Source organism: Punica granatum, chromosome 3 (genome assembly GCF_007655135.1).
Source record: "Punica granatum isolate Tunisia-2019 chromosome 3, ASM765513v2, whole genome shotgun sequence".
In the NCBI taxonomy this organism is placed as follows: domain Eukaryota; kingdom Viridiplantae; phylum Streptophyta; class Magnoliopsida; order Myrtales; family Lythraceae; genus Punica; species Punica granatum.
In genome coordinates this window covers 24,626,092-24,632,416 of record NC_045129.1, presented here as the reverse complement: position 1 = coordinate 24,632,416, position 6,325 = coordinate 24,626,092, and positions in this window count along the sequence as shown.

The following is a 6,325-nucleotide window of genomic DNA, read 5'->3' as shown; positions in this document are numbered from 1 at the left end:
TTTGTCCCGCACGCGACCCATGGGGTGTCGCGTGTGGATGACATTTGTTTCCGGGAATGTAGTCATCACCACTCTGGAGTGGTTAGACCATGACTGAGGTCACATAAGCATGTTTTCCCTAATTGCGAGTAGGTATGAGCAGCCGTCTTAGGGAAGGCTCGAGGAGCCGGGTCCCATGAGGAGAGGTGAGTCGAACAGGTCCAACAGAACTAATAGGGCGTCTTCAAGACTGTCCTAATGCTCCATTGAAGGATGTGTTCATGTCGAGAGCCCATTTGTGGGAATGCATTTGAATGAAAGCAACAGAGAGTTTAAAGAAAACTGCGCTTGTTGCCCCAGTATTCAATCAGTGACCCCAACGGAGGAGGATGAGATCCATTTTTTTGATCGGAGGCATGATCGTGCTGGTATCTCCTACGACTGAGGGTTGGGTCATGCTCTGTTTGTGGAGCTGTCACTTTCGGTCTTTGTAGTGGAAGGATTAGACTTGCTCCTCGGAGTATCGCTTGGATGAATTTGAATCCAAGTCGATTTTTGGATTTCAGATGAGCCTGAAAGCAGTAAATGCGAGGCGTCAAAACCTAAAGGCAGTAACTGCCGGGCCGGAGCCCAAAAGTGGGGCCGAAACCCGATAGTGGCCGAAGCCCAAAAGTGGGGCCAAAGCCCGATGCGGGGCCAAAGTCTGATGCGGGGCCAAAGCCCGATGCAGTAAATGCGGGGTCGATAGGAAAGTGCAAGAAATGTGAAAGCAAAGGTCAATGCTAGGGAATAGCGCAGGGCGCTGCAAGGCGGTGACTCTAATTTGCTTGCGGTATTGCTCTGTGGAGCAAGGATGGGGACTTAGTGTTGAAATCCCAAGGAGCCGGATGAGAGACGTTTGTTGTCTCAATTGTGGTCGCTTAGTATTCAGGCTGTCTTCTTGTTGAGAATTTCCTGCAATAGGAAAAGAAAACAATGAAGGAGCATGAACTGTTCAGGATTTCAATGCAAGAGTGTAAGGAAGCGAACTGGCCTGGTAGGTGTCGTGCGAGCACACCGAGAGACATGCATTGATTCTTTGAGCGTGCGTGCATGAGTTAGTGTGAACATGCTTGGACATGTATGAGGCACGCTTAATCGTTGGTAGATGCGTGGGGTCATGTGGAGAGATGTGCGTCCAATCATGCGATGATGCTCTCTGTTAGTAAGAAGTTGTTGTTGGTTAGTTTCGCCTTGGAAGGTGGGTCAACCCTCGGTCCATAGCTCGCCTTGCCATGGAGGAAGAGTGAAGGTCGCAGGTGGCCTGCCCGCGAAGGTTGGCACGACTCGCCGGTCATGTGGGGTGGGTGGCCGGGATGGACGGCTTCTGGTCATAGCACATCTCGCTATGGAGAAGTGAAGACCGTGGGTGGTCTACCCGCAAAGGTTGGCACGACTCGCCTGTCGTGCGGGGTGGGTGGCCGGGATGGACGGCTTCTGGTCATAGTACATCTCGCTATGGAGAAGTGAATACCGCGGGTGGTCTACCCGCGAAGGTTGGCACGACTCGCCGGTCATGTGGGGTGGGTGGCCGGGATGGACGGCTTCTGGTCATAGCACATCTCGCTATGGAGAAGTGAAGACCGCGGGTGGTCTACCCGCAAAGGTTGGCACGACTCGCCTGTCGTGCGGGGTGGGTGGCCGGGCTGGACGACTTCTGGTCATAGTACATCTCGCTATGGAGAAGTGAAGACCGCGGGTGGTCTACCCGCAAAGGTTGGCACAACTTGTCTATCGTGTGGAAATGCGTTGTAGCCGCAACACAATAAATATATCAAATGTATGCAATGCATGAGTTTTGAAAGCTAATGTTGTCGTTCGCATCGATTCAAAGAGTTTAAAATACAATGCAGTTTGGAAAATAAATCCTTAAGTCGATCTTCCATCCCGCTCGGGGCACAAGTGAACATTGCCACGGAAAACACCAATTCCAGGCGAAAGCCAAGTGGAGATATCTATCCTAAGATGGGTGGGGACCTCCATGGGTCCTCTTCTTGGATCTCTCCAAGGTAGCGTTCGCACGTGCCAACTCCTGATCGCGTCTCTGTAACTCGACGCGTGCTTGTGATTCGATAAAGCAGAGAAGTTTCGTGGTTACTATCTCAATGCCTCCGGAGTATGCAAGTTCGGCATGCAGTTGATATCTGTGCACCCTGAGTAGGCGCGAGACTAAGACCAATCGAGTAGTACGGAGGTTAGGCTCCACAATGCCGTGGGAAATAGCAGTCCTGCCAATGAGGGTCCGATACTCCTCAATGATAGGCGTAAGCTCTATACCCTGAATGTTGAAGACCGCATGGGTTGGATCCCAGAACGTCACAGCTGCTCCTAGGAAATTCCAATCTACTCGGCGTGTGGAGAGCATGGGCACATCTCCGACGAAGGAAGTGATATAGTTTCAGTCAATTTGACGCAAGCTGGTCCATATGTGACTGATCTGTTCAAGCGGTGGCGTGATTCTGTCGAGGTGCAGAAAGGAAGCCGAATGCGACATCCCTTACCAAGATGTAAAGAAGATCAGCTTAGGACTCATCAATGCGAATGACACCCTAATTTTGAAAACTGTATGATGCATGAGTGCGAAAAATAAATGCCCATGGCTTAATAAAATTACAAGGTACATGTACACCGCTCTTGAAATGGAAAAGACTCAAGTGGCTCGTAGGCCGACTCGATAGACTGTTGCCGAAGTCGGGTAGAAGGCTTGCATGGAAGCATAGCACGATGCATGGTTCAGTGCTACAGGGACTGTGCTACCTAGGGATGGAGGCCCCCGACTCAAGGGTATCAATTCCTTGAAATCGGGCAGGATTCTTTTCAAGGCCTAAGCGACAGTCGAACCGCGCGCCGTACCCCAACTTCGAACCCCTGTCTAACCTAGCTTCCTAGATTGCCGCTCGTGGGATTTCAAGCGTGCTACCTAAATCCACTAGAATGATGCAATGCGAGTGCAGAAAAGTAAATGTGCAAGAAAAGTAAATGTCCGGAAAGCGATAAATAAACATGCAAGCAAGCAAACAGATCGAGCCTGAACCCACTAAGTATGTCCCCAGTGGAGTCGCCAAGCTGTACGGACCCGAATGTGGACTCTCGTCGGGGCCCGCATTGCGCGCTTTTGGATCGCGCGGCTTGGGAGTGTCCACCTTTCCGTGGGGACGCGTGACGGACACGCTTGAGAGAAGGAGTCGCCACTTATCATTTTACGACCCGTAGGTCGAGGGCGGATAAGTTACCCGAGTCTAGGGGTATGGAACACCTAGTTTGTCGTTAAGGCATTGATCTGTGCGGAACCGGAAAATCCGTGTTCGGGGGTTCATGTTACGTGCGGGCCTATATCCCGCACGCCCTTTCGGTACTCTGGTTTGCTAGGCTTGCATTTTTGTTTTATTTACCGCATGAATTAGGCTGTACTCGGCTCACACGTTTTGACACCGTAACTTCGATGAATTAAACGATATCGGTGGAGAAGCTGAGAGAGAAGTAAACCCGTGTGTCGGGGAATTGGTTCACAAACTTGCGTTACAGTTCATCGAACCATGGAGGTTGAATCCCTGCATGAACCAGAACCGCGAGTTCTTGGATTTACTTGTATCTGGGCAAGCATTAGACCGATTCGATTAATTCGACTCTCGGACCGTTCGCTCACCGACTGGAATTCTTACAGAATAAATGTACAAAATAAAATCCTTACAATGCTCTCGAAAACAATAAATACAAATTACAAATGGCCGAATTCCAGTCGACTCGCGTTCGGTGATTAGGGCGTTGAACCCTGTGCTCGATGATTAGGGCGTTGAACCCTAATATTATTCGGCCTAAAGATCAGGCTCGACCCGCATGGCAAACAGGTGCGGAAAGATAACACGCAACATCTTAATAATAGACAAAGTGTTTGTTATTATCGAGTGTACGTGTTTTAACAAGTTGTTAATCCGGGGTATTTTGGCATGCAAATCCTACCCTAGACAAACCAGCACGTGCCAATGTTTTAGCATTCGGCTTTGTTTTGAGAACCTGACAAAGAGAGTCAAATCTCATGTGTGTGGATTGATTTTACAGTTGTTCTGTATTGTGACACTGAATTTCCACTGAATTAGCCAAACTCGTGTTTTGACTCTAGATTTGGAATCTAGAATTCCTCCTAACCATTATCTAGTGTTTGGTTAGGTCAAGTGAAAGGTTAATCAGCATTTTGCATGTTTTCTGACAGAGATAACCGTTCTAGTTACCCGAGTCTATGTTAGGATGACAGAAACTCATCAGTTAGATAAGAAAAGGCTATGCAGATGAACCTGCACCTGAACAGGTAGCCCGTTCTTATCCCGTACTGTAGTGTTTCTGTCATGCTAACCTTAAGAGTGTCGTTGAATTGTGAAATGACGATTTTGCCCTTTATTTGAAAATTGTTTTCAGAAAAGGGGAAACATCGCAGTGCGGGTCACCTCGGCCTGTAGCAGGTGTCGACCAATTCCCTGGATCGTCCAGGGTTATGCAAGAACCCCGAAAAAGCCAAAGAACCGGTCGGTCTGCCCGGAAGTGATTTAGAAAGATCTTCTGCATCATGACCTGAGTTACCTGGAATCAGGTAAAAACTCAAGTTGAGACACAAAAGCCCTTTTCAGACGTCCATGCTACATCGGACCGCGCGTTTCGGGTTTTGAAATTGATAAGTTTGAACAGGGCACCGACATCATTTGACAACTCATCGACGCGAGTTATCAGTTAATGGCCAATTCGTGTAAACTTTATCAGTGTAAAGTGGGTTTAATCATGTGAGCGTCCCGATTAACCCGTTTGTGGAATTGATGCTTAAGGGTTATGCCGAATGCATTAATTGTGAAAACGATTCACGACTCGACGACCAAGACGATTCCATAAGGATCGAGGATAATTTGGTCCAATGACCGAAACTACCCTCATAACCGAATGGACCCGAATGAGTCATCGATACCCGAATCCATGCATGCTTTGTTTTGAAAAGACATTTTCATGCGATATTGCGACGATAATGTAAATTGCAAATTACACGAAAGCCGAGAACAGACTCAAAACGGGAAGAGGAAGCCTCATGCAACCCGTACGAGTCTAAGAGGCTCTCGGCCACTTCTCTTTGGAGATAGCCGAGAAGTCCCATGGCCCGAATGGGGTTCCACGAGGTTTACCCGTCTCGTTTCGAATCATTTCTCGCATGCTCAAACGACAAACATGATAAATGACACGATTAAACGAAAATCGGTATTGCCATGATTTGAATAACGCATTCGAACATGCAAACATGCACAAACAAGTTATTTAAGGAATCGATAAAACAATACCGACTTCATGCATGTAAGAAAACACGAGAAGACTCGGGAATCGAACTTGGATCGGGCTAAGAAGGCCGTTCTTAACCCGAGGAAAGCAAGCCAAGTCTCGGTTACCTCTTCTTGAGGCAAACCCGAGAGCTCTTTTGCTTATTTCGGGTCGGGAAGGTCTTCCGAGGGTCGATCCAAACGTTTCCCGACATGCTAACATGTTAATCGAGGATAAACATGCATGATATAATGTAAAAAGTGCATAAACATGAAGTCTTGTAAGTGAACATGCTTTGTGCACCATATTCCTCCATAGCCATGCAAATAATGTAAAAAGCCCTAACTCCTCTAAGTCAAGAGTGATTTACCTAGCTTCGGGATACGAGGAAAGAGTCGGGGAAGTGTTCGAGAGTCGGGTGACTCGGTTGAACGCTTGAAAGAATGCTCGGGTGCAAGGACATGCACTTTCGGGGAGCTAGGTGCACGGGAGGCCGGCTGGCGTGCACTGTGCGCGCGGCTGGACGCGCGGGCGCGCGGGCGCGCTGCTGTGCGCGCGTGTGCGCGGCTGGACGCGCGAGTGTGCGGCTACGGGTGCACTGTTCACCCGAGAGCACGATCTTCACCCGAAATGAGGAAATCAACCTGAAATGATGAGCAAATGACTTCAAACCAAAAATCTAATTTCATGAATGAACTCCTTGGGTCCAAAACATGTGGTCCATGGAGTTTGAGAAGTTTTGAACTTAAGTCGGGATGATGAACATCGGCTTCCGACTTAAGAAACTCAAAGCTTTCTTCGGGTTTGCTTCGATTTTTCTCTCTTGGTTTTGAAGTGTTGAAGCTTGCTGGTTCTTGGCTATGGAGTTGAGAGCTTTTCTTGAGGGAGAAAGCTTGGAGAGAGTGTGCAAGAGGAGAAGTGATTATCTTAATCACTTTTGGGCCATTTATAGGCAAAGCTAATGACACAATTAGCAAAAGCAAGTGCTCTTAACCCCCATGCTTAGAAAATATCA